This window comes from Macaca fascicularis, chromosome 2 (genome assembly GCF_037993035.2).
Source record: "Macaca fascicularis isolate 582-1 chromosome 2, T2T-MFA8v1.1".
Taxonomy (NCBI): Eukaryota; Metazoa; Chordata; class Mammalia; order Primates; family Cercopithecidae; genus Macaca; species Macaca fascicularis.
In genome coordinates, this window is record NC_088376.1 from 6,988,501 (window position 1) to 7,002,879 (window position 14,379).

At 35.0% G+C, this 14,379-nt stretch overlaps 1 long non-coding RNA gene across 1 annotated transcript in view; it reads right to left on the reverse strand.

The window, feature by feature from the left end:
* Positions 1–3,685: 3,685 nt before the first annotated feature.
* The window catches only part of LOC135969590 (uncharacterized), a 29,321-nt gene continuing 18,627 nt past the window's right edge, over positions 3,686–14,379 (reverse strand). Inside the window, exons 3-5 of the long non-coding RNA XR_010584861.2 lie at positions 13,338–13,395; positions 5,673–5,911; positions 3,686–4,797 (exon numbers count right to left, since the gene is read on the reverse strand). This is a non-coding gene — a long non-coding RNA (uncharacterized lncRNA). The remainder of the gene's footprint in view (positions 4,798–5,672; positions 5,912–13,337; positions 13,396–14,379) is intronic.

Below are 14,379 nucleotides of genomic sequence, written 5' to 3' on the forward strand. Positions count from 1 at the left end.
ACTTCCCATATCATTATTCTCTATGAATTCATTATTCTCTATGAATATTTAATCCTCTGAGAGTACCTTTCTTTTCCATTATCCTTTTCCGAATTTGAAGAGAGCAATGGAGAACATGGCTTCCTTGGGAATTGAGAAATTTTCTCAGCCTCTTTTACTCCTATAGATATTTGGGAAACCAATAATTGTTTCACATTCAAACAGTCACAGTCTCTTTTAATTTAGGATACACCTGCATGTATATATTATATATTTTATATAAAATATAAAATATTTTATGTAGGTATACATTGAAATAAAATATGTAAGTGTATAACTATATATATTTAATGCAGTCAACTACATTTGTTATTACCTACCCCTACAATACTTTTTAAATTCTCCATTTCTCTATACTGAAGAGAGCACTTTTAATCTCTTCTTCTTGAGCCTTTGGGTTCAACTGAAAGGATTCACTGGGGTCAATGTTAATTCATGCACACATTTTAATGAAATAAACCAGAGCCACATCCTTGATTCTGGTTTGTGCCTTGAGACTGGGTATCATTCTTTGTATAATTTCTCAGTTTTTTTTCTTTTACATATTGGACAGGAGAAGTTGCAACTCTCAGCCCTGAAAGTTTGAGAATTTCTGGATTCTTTGCATTTCCTTATTGCCCTGCTTGCAGGTGAGTCAATTCTTTTCTGAGCACATACAGTGGTACTTGTCTTGTAGTACTTGCTTAATGTGACTAATAAACAAAAACTCTGAGAAAATTTTGCTTCTCAAAATCTAGCCACTAGATCTCACAAGCTTACTAAGTACATTGCTTGCTTGTAGTACTTGCTTCATGTGACTAATAAACAAAACTCTGAGAAAATTTTGCTTCTCAAAATCTATCCCCTAGATCTCACAAGCTTATTAGATACATTGCTTGCCTTTCAGGTTCTTAAAACCTTTGGTATTTTAAGGTTTACATTTAACCAAATGTTCACCAGTGCATGATATCTAGTGCCATTTTTCCATAAAATGTCAATAAAATGTCATCACCGGCATGTTACACATTTCTAATGATATCGCTTGGGTATTTTGTTAGGGCTGCATCTATTTCTGATACTACCTTTTGCATAGCAATTAGTTTTGTTGTATAAAAATAGCACTAAAACTTCAGTAGTTCACAGTAATTAACTTTCTTATTCATGTTACATGTAGGCTGACTCTGGTTGCTATGGCTTTATTTATTGCTGCTCCATATGAGTTTTCATGCTGGAAAATAGTCTTTAGGAGCAGCATCTATATAGAACATACTCATTCTCATGTCAGAGAGGAAGAGGAAGAGGTATGATAGCATTTTTAAGCAGAAATGAATTTTTCAGTTCTATGATTTGGATATGTCTCCCAGAATGTTGGAAATGTATGCATATGTTGGAAACGTAATACCCTTTGTAACAGTGTTAAAAGGTGGAGTCTTTAAAAGTTGATTAGCCTCTTCCCTCATAAAGGGATTAATGCTGTTATTGCTGGAGTGAGTTTGTTATTGCAAGTGTGGGCTTCTAATAAAAGGATATGTTTGGCCCTATTTCTTTCTGTCTTGCACACTTACTCTTCATGTGATGCCTTCCTCCATTAAATGACCTTCCATGTCATGCCCCTGGACTTTCCAGCCTCAAGAACTGTGAGAAATAATTTATTTTCTTTACAAATTACCCAGTCTGTGGTATTCTGTTATAACAGCAGAAAATAGAGTAAGACAGTTTCCAGGATAGGGTGCCAGGTTTGCTTTGTTGACAATCTTATTTTGCTGTAAAAGAAGCCCTGTGGCATTACTCTGAGGGAAGCTCTACAATAGTGCCTATGTGCTTTGCTTTGCTGATATCCATCAAATCTTAGATGTGTTGGAGTTAGTAGATCTCCAGAGATTAAGTAGGCAACATTATTATTAAACAGATGAGTATATCCAAGGGTAAAGAGGTGTATTTCAAAGAGCATTTCCAAGAGCATGGCATTTCAAAGAGTAATGCCATGAATTAGTATCTAAACAAGGGATAGAATTTGGCTCATCTCATAAATTAGTATAGAGTTTTGTCTACTATTCCACTTCATGCTTCCTCAGAAGAAATATAAACTTATTTAGTGAAACTATTGCTTTTTATTGTTATTGCCGTTTGTGTTGTTAATACATAGAGGGAGTGATTTCATCTCCTCTTCTTCAATCTCAGACTTACACATAACTATCTGTCAGCTTAGGCTAAGTTACACAGCACGTCTGTGCCAGGTAATTTAGGCTATGTTATGGTAACAAATTATCTCACAATCTTAGACTTAAGACAACAAAGACTTATTTCTTAGTCATATTCACATGCATTGGAGGGTGTTTGTGACTTCGCTCCATGTTCATTTTTCTTCCGGAATGAAGGATAAAAAGAAGATTCTATCTGAGACATAATCGTTTCATGGCAATAAGAAAGTAAGATGGTAGGGCCATGCAATAGATATAATTTATTTTGCTGGGAGGTCACCCAAATAACTTCTGTCCATGTATTATTGGTGTATTAGTCCATTTTCACACTACTATGCAGAATTACCTGAGATGGGATAATTTATAAATAAAAGAAGTTTAATTGACTCACAATTCTGAATGGCTGGGGAGGCCTCAGGATACTTACAATCATGATTGAAGGTGAAGGGGGAGCAAGGCACATCTTACATGGTGGCAGGAGAGAGCAAGCTATGAGGGAACTTCCTTCCCCCTACCTTTAAATCATCAGATCTCATGAGAACTCACTCACTATCACAAGAACAGCATGGGGGAAACTGCCCCCATCCAATCACCTTTCACCAGGTCCCTTCTCTGACATGTGGGGATTACAGCTGGCCATGAGATTTGGGTGGGGACACACAGCCAAACCACATCAATTGGCTAAGCCTGATGTCACTGTAATGGATTCAGTAGTACTTTTATAGGTAAGGATTCAGAGCAGAACAAGGGAGGGCAGCAAATATTTTCACTGTAATACAATGTGCAAGCACATACAATATCTCAGAGAAAATGATGTGTCCATCTTCATTATTTCATTGGAACAATAGATTTTAAAGAATGTTTGATCAAAAAATGACTGAAAATATATAGAAAATGGAGTTTTTATTGGCTTTATCATGATATGTGTATGAGGATTTCTGCTTGAAGCATAGAGGAGTGAGCTCCTAATAAATTAACCTTCCCACAAATAAGAGCTATTGACTCTCAAAAAAGAGCAACCTGAAGGCACTGGACACTGGAGATGGAAGCTGCGCAAGAACTTTTTGAAAGGGAATTGAAACTTGGAGCCTGTAACCAGCGTGGGCATTGAAATTTGGAGTGTGTATGTTATTTTTTAACTGCTTGACACAGAAGGCAATCACAGCAGTCATACTGGGCATGAGGTGGCTCTAGCTCTGATAGAAAATAACTCACCCTCTTTTAGGCAGAGGAATCAAGGAAGAGAGTTGAAATACAAAAACAGCTTCTGAAAAGGAAGAATCCAGAGAAGAAGAAACCTAACACCTAAAATCTTGACATCTGATGAATGCATGAATAAGCAAGCTGAAAGCAATCAGGAGTTAAGATTTAAAGAACTAAACTGCACTCTGAGCCTCTGCCATCACATATAGACAGTCTTTAATCTGAGCTTAAGTCATTTTTCTGCTAAACAATAGCATCAACACTTTTTAAAGTGATATGAAAAAAGCCAGAGCCTAGATTTTTATTCATAATTACATTCATAATGTCCACAATTCAATCCAAAAATCACTTCATATACAAAGAGCCAGGAAACAATGACTCATTTTTTAGGGGAAAAATGACCAAATTATCAGACATGAACTTTAAACAGAGTTAAAACTATGCTCGATCAGGTAAAGAAAGATACACGTGGAAGGAACAAAAAAGAATAGAAAATAGAAAATACCGGCATAAAAGTAGAAAACATAAAAAGGCATAAAAGAAATTTTAAAATTGATAAAAACACAAAAACATAAATTTTCTGGGTAGGCAAAATTATTAAAATAAGGATGTCAAAAGAATCTAAGTAAAACCGAATATAAATCAATAGAAATCATGCAATTTGAAAAAGAGACAAGTTTATGAACAAATACAAACTGGGACAGGTGCGGTGGCTCACGCCTGTAATCCTAGTACTTTGGTAGGCAGAGGCAGGTAGATCATGAGGTCAGGAGTTCAAGACAAGCCTGGCCAACATGGTGAAACCGCATCTCTAGTAAAAATACAAAAATTAGCTGGGCATGGTGGTGCGTGCCTGTAATCCCAGCTACTTGGGAGGCTGAGGCAGGAAAATTGCTTGAACCCAGGAGGCAGAGACCACGGCACTGCACTCTCCAGCCTGGTGACAGAGTGAGACTCTGTCTAAAAAAAAGAAAAAAAAAAAGAAAAAATATAAACTGAGCCCCAGAGAGCAGTGGAACATTTCAAAAGGTCTAACACCTTAATTAGTTAATTGGAGTCCTAGAAAGAAAGGAAAAAGTTTGAGACAAAAAATATTTGAAGAAATGATGACCAAAACTTTCCAAATCTGGTGAAAGGCCTACATTTATAGATTACTAAAGGGCAGCAAACTCCAAATAGGACACATTTGAAAGAAGCATGTACACAGGTATAGGGACCTCACAGTAAAACTGCTCAAAGACGAAAGGAACAAGAAAATCTTAAAAACACCCAGAAATGAATACTTTACATATGGTGGAACAATGATCAAATGATGGTGGATGTGACATCAGAAACGATTAAGGCCAGATGACAGTGGAGCAACAGATTTAAAATGCTGAAAGAAAAAGAAAATAATGGTTAACCTAGAATTCTAGATTTAGTGAAAATAGAACAGAGTTAAAAACATTTTCAGACAAAGTAAAACTATGGGAAATGCAAATAAAATTATTCAGGTTTGAAGAGGGAATTGATATAGAAAAATTCATATGTTAGGAATGAATAAAGTTTAAATGAATAAAGATGAAAGATAGTGACTGTATGGTTAAGTATAAACATAACAATTTTCTTATAATGTTTAAACATAGAACATTAAAACAAAATTAATTGCATATTATATACTTTCAGCAAAGACATAGAAAATAAAATTTTAAGAATTTAACATACATTTACCCCCCCCAAAAAATTATGAAATGCTTACATAAAAACTTAACAAAATATACACAGGACTTTTACACTATGAAATAGAGAATAAAAGAAATTAACAAAAACGTAAATAAATGGAGGAATATTACGCATTCATGCATTGGAACAATCAATATTATTAAAATGTAAATTCTCTTCAAAGTGATCTATAAATTCCATGCAATCTCAACAAAATGTCTAGAAAGTTCTTTTACACAAAGTGACAAGTTGATTTTAAAATGTACGTGGAAATGAAAATGTTGTACAATAGTAAAATGAATGTTACACAAAAGAAAACACAGAAAAAATACACTAACAGACTTCAAAAAGTACAATAACACTGCAATAATCACAGCAATATTATATTGGCATAAGCATAGATATGTATATTGCTGGAGCAGAATAGAGTATCCAGAAATAGACCCAAACATATATAAAACAATGATTTTTGACAAAAATGCCAAGGCAATTCAATAGGGGAAAAAGTACTTTCCAAAACATGCCACTGGGAGAGGCGTAAGGACTCACATCTGTAATTCTAGTGCTTTGAGAGGCCAAGGCAGCGGCATCGCCAGCCTGCACAACAGAAGAAGACCCCATCTCTACAAAAAATAAAAGAAATTAGCTGGGCATGGTGGCACACACTTGGAGTAGTAGGTATTCAGGAGGCTGAGGCAGGAGGATCTTCTGAGCTGAGTAATTTGAGGTTGCGGAGTTATGATCGCACCACTGCATTCCAACTTGGGTGACAGAGCAAGAGTCTGTCTCTAAAAAGAAACAAAAAAGGCACTGGAACAACTTGATGTCAGTAAAAAAATAAAAATATCTGAATCTTAATTCACATAAAATTAATCTAAATGGGTTATTCACCTAAATATAAAAACTGAAATCATATAACTACTACTTAAAAACAAAGCTAAACTAGACATAATCTTGGAGACTTAGGGATAGTCAAGCATTTCTTAAATCAAACACCTAAGGAAAATCACAGGAGAAACTTTCACAATTGGGCTTTATAAAATTTTAACACTTTTGCTCTTCAAGACACAATTAAGAAAATAAATACAAAGAGAGAGAAAATACTTAAAACACATATTTTTATAAAGAACTGTGCCTAAAGTATATCAACAACTCTTATATCTTAATAGTAAGAAGACAACCCAACTTTTTAATGCTCAAAATATTTGAACAGGCATTTACAAGAGAAAAAATATGAATAGCCAATAAATACATTAAAAAACACCCAACATCATTAGTCATCAGGAAAATGTAACTAAAACACAATGACCTACTCCTAACCATCCATAAAATGGAAAAAAAAATTAGAAAGACTTACAAAGTATTATTAATCAATAAAGTGCAAAGTAAATGTACACATTCAATGGAATACTAATCAGCAATTCAAAGGAATAAACTACTGATACATACAACAATATACATGAATTTCAAAATATTTTGCTGAGCTAAAGACACAAAAGACACAGAAGATTATCATATGATATTATTCTTATTATAAAACATGCAAACTAATCTATGTAACAAAAATCCAGTAGATTGTTGTTTGCAGTTGAGGATCAAGGGAAGGACTAACTGCGAAGGTATAGTAAAGATCTTTGAGAAATGATGAAAAATATTACTTTTTTTATTGTGATGGTGGTTTTACTGGTGTATACAGCTGTCAAACTCATTGATTTTACATCTTACATAAATGAAGTTTCTTGCGTAGGCTTTTTTCTCAAGAAATTTGATATATTTTTATATACCACTGATTTTTGCTTTGTTTTGCTACCATAAAATCCAACAGTAATATTTTTTATTCTTGTCAATGATAGTCTAGCATATTTCAGATCAGCCATTCTTCTGAGACAGCTATAAAACATGAAAATAATATTGAAAAGGATTTATGTGAAGGTATTCAATATCTTCTAAGGTCATCATCAGACTTGGCAGGCCAGCATGTCAGAGAAAAGTCTAGAAAGGTAAATGCAATATTCAGTACACTGATGCTTTTTCTTGGTGAATTTGAAGATTTACAAGCTACATCTAAGAGGCTAAGAAGGCAAGCAAAATTTCTGGCATTCTAATGGAAGCCACTGAAAAAAACGAACTCATGAACCACCAAGTAGGTGGGTCTCTGGTAAATGCCCTTGGTTTGCCTGTGGTCCAGAACAGCTTCCATGTACACACACAGCAAATATGACAGTATTGAGAAAGAAACAATAATTCTTCTTGGATGGAAAATACATATGATGTATAATAATGATGCTGGGCTTTGAAAATAAGTTGTATTTTTTTCACTGAAAGAGCGGAACGGGCATTTTTAAGCAGAAATCTTTTAAGATCCAGTCCTTCAAAAGGTTTCTGAGAGAGCTTTCTTTTCTCAGATCAGAGGAGGGGGAAAAGACAAGGGAAATTCAGGGAGGTAGAGAAAAGGTTCTATGCTTTTCTCAGAATACATAATTAATGCTTTTGCTTCCTCAGTTTCTTTCCCATAGTTAATCTATATTCTTCCAAAAGCAGAGTAAGTCCCAAAGACTGTCTTTCTCACTATTTAATAGCCGCCAGGAAAAAATTTAAATACCAGGAGGATGAGAACCCCTCTTTTAGACCTCTGTCTCCAATATCATTCTTCAAAATAAACTAATTTTGTGACCAATATTGTGCAGGAAAAATGTCATTAGCTGGCTTTAACCAACCTCTATGCTGCTCTTGGGGTAAAAAAAAAAAAAAAAAAAAATCATGTTTTTATCTTTTTTCTGCTTATGCAAGACTGTGACCAGTTACTTCACCTCTGAACTTTTGATTCTGACAATGCCATCAGACTAGGATATCATGCCATTGAATGACATGCTTACAATGGCAGAAGAAACATGAAAAATGGTAATCTATTTACTATATACCACACTGCCTTTAATAAAAGTCAGTAACATATATTCTGCCTACTCCATGGATAGTCTCATGCTAAGCCTCTTGTTGGTGTGTAAGCCTATATAATGTTGCCTGTATCACAATAATTTCTGTGAATCTTAAAATACTGCTGACATTTTCTTGTATTAAACATTAGAAACAGATCCAGAGGGAACTGTGCCTCATTATTTTTCTTTGAACTTTTCTTTCTTTCTTAAACTTCCTCATTAAATTAGCCATTTTCTTCCTTGGATTTAAAAGTAGCTGACACAAAAGGGCCACACTGATGGTATAGTAATGAGTTTTACAGAATCAATTTTTAATTTTAAAATGACTAAATTGGAAGGGAGATAAAGCATGCAATTAAAACAAATTAAAACTGATAATGATTATCTGTAGAAAAAATTGTGTCCTGGTTTTTTCCAGTATGCCATACCCCTTACAAAACTAATTCCAGTCCCTTCAGAGTTACTTGTTAGAGGTAAATTTTTTTTAATACTCTCCTGTAACAGAAAAGCTGAATTCCTTGGCAAAGATCAATTGTATGATATGAGTTTTGAGCCATAGTTTATGGTTTATTTTTAATTGCATATTTCCAGAATTTTGTGAAATTTTTTACAAGTAATTTCTAAGTGATAGTCACAAACACATGTGAACACACATATCCATACACAATAATCCACAAATCACAAATGCATCTTGTAAGGTGTGGTGAAAATTTATGATGGTTATTTTTTAATGTTTTCAACTCTGTTCAGGTTGTAATTCAAATTTGCTCATACCAAAATCCTGAGCTAGTTTTAGTACTCTCTTTTCTCAATTCTTTTTTTTTTACATGCTAACAGCTGTCTACTTATTATTATTATTATTATTATTATACTTTAAGTTCTAGGGTACATGTGCACAATGTGCAGGTTTGTTACATATGTATACTTGTGCCATGTTGGTGTGCTGCACCCATCAACTCGTCAGCACCCATCAACTCGTCATTTACATCAGGTATAACTCCCAATGCCATCCTTTCCCCCTCCCCCCTCCCCACAATAGGCCCCAGTGTGTGATGTTCCCCTTCCAGAGTCCAAGTGATCTCAGTGTTCAATTCCCACCTATGAGTGAGAACATGCGGTGTTTGGTTTTCTGTTCTTGCGATAGTTTGCTGAGAATGATGGTTTCCAGCTTCATCCATGTCCCTACAAAGGACACAAACTCATCCTTTTTTATGGCTGCATAGTATTCCATGGTGTCTATGTGCCACATTTTCTTAATCCAGTCTGTCACTGATGTGGACATTTGGGTTGATTCCAAGTCTTTGCTATTGTGAATAGTGCCGCAATAAACATACGTGTGCATGTGTCTTTATAGCAGCATGATTTATAATCCTTTGGGTATATACCCAGTAAAGGGATGGCTGGGTCATATGATATTTCTAGTTCTAGATCCTTGAGGAATAGCCATACTGTTTTCCATAATGGTTGAACTAGTTTACAATCCCACCAACAGTGTAAAAGTGTTCCTATTTCTCCACATCCTCTCCAGCACCTGTTGTTTCCTGACTTTTTAATGATCGCCATTCTAACTGGTGTGAGATGGTATCTCATTGTGGTTTTGATTTGCATTTCTCTGATGGCCAGTGATGATGAGCATTTTTTCATGTGTCTGTTGGCTGTATGAATGTCTTCTTTTGAGAAATGTCTGTTCATATCCTTTGCCCACTTTTTGATGGGGTTGTTTGCTTTTTTCTTGTAAATTTGTTTGAGTTCTTTGTAGGTTCTGGATATTAGCCCTTTGTCAGATGAGTAGATTGCAAAAATTTTCTCCCATTCTGTAGGTTGCCTGTTCACTCTGATGGTAGTTTCTTTTGCTGTGCAGAAGCTCTTTAGTTTAATTAGATCCCTTTGTCAATTTTGGCTTTCCTTGCCATTGCTTTGGTGTTTTAGACATGAAGTCCTTGCCCATGCCTATGTCCTGAATGGTATTACCTAGGTTTTCTTCTAGGGTTTTTATGGTATTAGATCTAACATTTAAGTCTCTCATCCATCTTGAATTAATTTTCGTATAAGGAGTAAGGAAAGGATCCAGTTTCAGCTTTCTACTTATGGCTAGCCAACTTTCCCAGGACCATTTATTAAATAGGGAATCCTTTCCCCATTTCTTGTTTTTGTCATGTTTGTCAAAGATCAGATGGCTGTAGATGTGTGGTATTATTTCTGAGGACTCTGGTATATTCCATTGGTCTATATCTCTGTTTTGGTACCAGTACCATGCTGTTTTGGTTACTGTAGCCTTGTAGTATAGTTTGAAGTCAGGTAGCGTGATCCCTCCAGCTTCGTTCTTTTGACTTAGGATTGTCTTGGCAATGCAGGCTCTTTTTTGGTTCCATATGAACTTTAAAACAGTTTTCTCCAATTCTGTGAAGAAAGTCATTGGTAGCTTGATGGGGATGGCATTGAATCTATAAATTACCTTGGGCAGTATGTTTAATGTAACATAACTGTTGACATTATCCTTAAAATCTATCCAATCTGACTATTGTTCATTATCCCAATTTCTATCACTCTAGTCTAAGTCACTAGTATATCTACTTTGATCCCTGTCATGCCTACCATTCCTATCTCTGCTTGTATTGTGCTAAATTGCATACCACACATAGGAGCTAAAATGATCCATTTAAAACATAAATCATGTCATGTTGATTTCCCGCATAGACTTCAATAACATTTCACTGAACTTAGAATAAGGTGCAAACAATTATCATGGTCTACGAGAGACTATATAGTCAGACAACTACTCAAGACATTGCCTTTCTCTCCTTCCACTCTTCTCTCATTCATTTGACTTCATTAGTACTAGACATGTTGGTATTTCTTGGAAATAACAATTCTGTCCTGGCTAAGGCCCTTTTGTGCTTGGTGTTTCCTTATCCTGGAGTATCCTTTGCCCACACCTTGGTCTGAATTGCTGCCTTTCTTCATTAAGGGATCTGTCTAAATATCTCAACAGAGAGAGTGTCCCTTAATGATCCTATTTAAAGTGGCATGAGACAAGTAGAAAGTAGTCTGTGTTGTTTAAAGTGCTAGAAAATGTTGAAACTTGGTATTTTGGGGAAAAATCACTGAAGATTTTTGCCTGATATTTTTTCTCATCAGCTAGAAAAGTGGGAGAAAATAATGTATCTTCACAGAGTGCGGCAAAAATCTGAGGAAATATCTGCAGGATAATGGCTCCTTAACTGCATAACACAGTAAAGATATAAAATTCCATTTTATTGGTGATTGTAAATAATTGGGGGCAGTATTTTTTCTGACAGTGCTGATGTGGGAAAACCATATATGCAGCGCCTATATTTGTATGATGTTTGGATTTTACAGCTCACAAATATTTGTATAGTTTTCTTCAAAGTCATCCTGTGACAATAAAAAATAGTACTACCTGTATTATCATAATTTATATATGAGAAACTGAGGCCCAAAAATAGTGAAATGGCTTGCATTCACAGCCTACAAGTGTTAGATTTTGCACCTTATACCAACTTTTATCACTACAAATTTAGTATTTTTTCATAGCACTGTATAACAGAAGGGGTAAATGCTAGAGAAAAATATATAAACCCAAATAGTCAATCTAATTAGATCCATGTTGAAGAATTATCTATTAATTATCTAGTAATTTTGATAAATTATCTATTAATGCATTTAAACAAATAATGAACCATTTCTCTTTGATAAATTATCTATTAACGTGTTATACAAATACTAAACCATTTCTGCTTATGCAAGGAAAGATACTTTTTCTATTGCTACAGTTATAAAAGCAAAAAGAAATTACAAAATGGTTGGAGAGAGTTAACAGTAGTTGTTGAGTTCCTGAGTTTGTCACCACAAATGGGAGGCTTTCATAGACCTTAAAATTAACTTCCTTCATTGCCAGTTGACCGGCTGCACAAGACAGCCTGCAGATCTTCATTAATTGGATTAAACAAGCTTGCTATGTTTTTCTTTCTAGCAACACAAGCTATATAAAAATCTCCAAAGAGAATGCCCTTCTTGACAAGATTTATTCCTGACAAGCTGTCAAAGCAGCATAAAGCCAAGGCTTCAGTGAATGAATATAAATGAAGATCACCACTCTATGTACAATATCCAAGAAGGAGATGTCTCCAGGTCATAGATCCTAGAGCTGTATGTTAAGAAAGTTTTTAATCTGTTAGAATTCTAGGTATGAAAGGCATTGTGTGGCCACTCAAACCTTATTTTATAATTACAGAGGGAGCACCACACTTTAATTATGATGGTTCTAGAAGATCATTTTCATGACCACTGCTTCAAACTTTAACGTGTTATCATCAGAGAAATCAGCACAGAGCACAAAGCTTTCAGTTTAAAAATGTATGTTATTGTTTATTGTTTAAATTTTTATTAATTGCTACTATTTTCAATGTTCTGTGTTAAATTCCACAGAAGACACAGAGAAAATTATTGATTTTCTGCCCTATCATGGTTATTGTCTAGAGGATGGATAAGATGTTTATGCAGATGACCAGGGGATGAAGAAGAAAGTAATCATTTCTATAAAAAAATACTAAGTTTGGGAGTTTGGGAAAATGCTTATTCTTATCATAGAGTCTGGGTTTCAGAGCTGGGTAGTTAGAGATTATTTAGTCTATTCTTCTCATTTTAGATATGAGGGAATCTAAGCCCTGGTTGGAAAAATTAGTTTTTTAGTTCGTGTAGCTACTTAGTAACAGATTCAGGAGCAAAATAAGCTATCTGAGTTCCCAGTCTTCTAATATTTATAGGAATGGATGCACACAATAGTTAAGAATAATAGTTAGCCTTGGGACTCAGGAGAATTCAACACCTGGATGTATTTTATACCAGGCAGCCAACTGGTGGCCACATTCACCATTTAGAATCCTGGCTAGCTTCTCACGCCATATCCAACTATGACTTTTCCAGTGAGAGCTCTTCAGGGAAATGGGCCAGGGCTTTAAGAAAAGAAACAAACAAACAACAACAACAACAAAAAAAAAACAATTCTAGCCTTCAACAATCTGTGCAACATCTAACTCTTAAATTGCTCAAGATTCTGGCTCATCACAACTCTCTCTACAACCTTTAATACCAGTGCCTTCAACTACTGTCATTGACACAATATCCTGATCGGTCTTCATCCAGAACCCAGGTTCATACTGCCTATTGGACAGTTACACCTTAATATATAAATAACATATCTAAATGGAAATATAACTGTAATAAAATGGGAAATCTCTAAAGCGGAGGTCCTTACCTCTGTTGCTGTGGTGTATTTCTCCTGTTCTATGCTCCCTCTCTCCGTGCAATTAAACCTGCAAAATTTTAAAATCATTTGTCAATTGCGTTTCCACATTCATAAGTCATTTTCTTTCTTGCCTCCTGCTCTCTAAAAGCTTCCCTGGCTTTTCTTTTCTCTGTGCTCTACCGCTTACTAGAGCTGACAAATTTCTTAAAATCCCTGGGGGTTAGCATTTGCAATTGTAAAAGAAGGATGGTCATTTCAGTTACCTTAAAAAAGATTATTATGCTGGAATCATGGGGGTTATTGGATGACTTTTTCTGCTTATTTTGCTTTTGTGTTACTTTCTACATTTTCTGTAAAGAGCATTATTTACTTTAATAATAGCCAAATAAATGCACAAAATTAAAGCAAAAAAAATAAGAATTTTTTGTGCCACTTTTGCATTTTTATTTGAAAATGATATTTTCCTCTTTTAAATTCAAACAGTAATAACTAATTATACAATGAAAAATCCCTTCATCTGTGGCAAAAACTGGTAACTATCGAGCAAAATGTTTTGCCTCTTACCATGGCACGCAACCAAATTGCCGCATTGTCAGACTCACTGGCACTTAGGTGTCACCACGTGATAGATTCCTAGCCAACAAGTAAAAGTAGTAATGTGCAACCTCCAAGCCTTCCCATAAAAATCTCCATCTGCAATTCTCCATGCTCCTTCTCCTTCTTCTTCCAAATGAATTTTGCTATCTATGAGAACTTTGGAAGTCAGTGGGAAAAAATGTTACAAAGTCGGTCATCCTGGGTGACAACTGTACGACATAAGACACCCCCACCCTCATCATTACAATTAATGTAGAATCTCAATGAAGCGATATGTGAGCAAAAAGAGACTTCTATTGCATTTGAGCCATTATGTAATTTGGACTGTATATGTTATAGCAGTAAGCCAATTTTAAATATATCTGACTTCCCAAATTGACCACTTACAACAATCAGAATAGACTAGGTTTATTTGGTGGCAAACAAAACCCAAAATTCACAACAGTTTAAAACA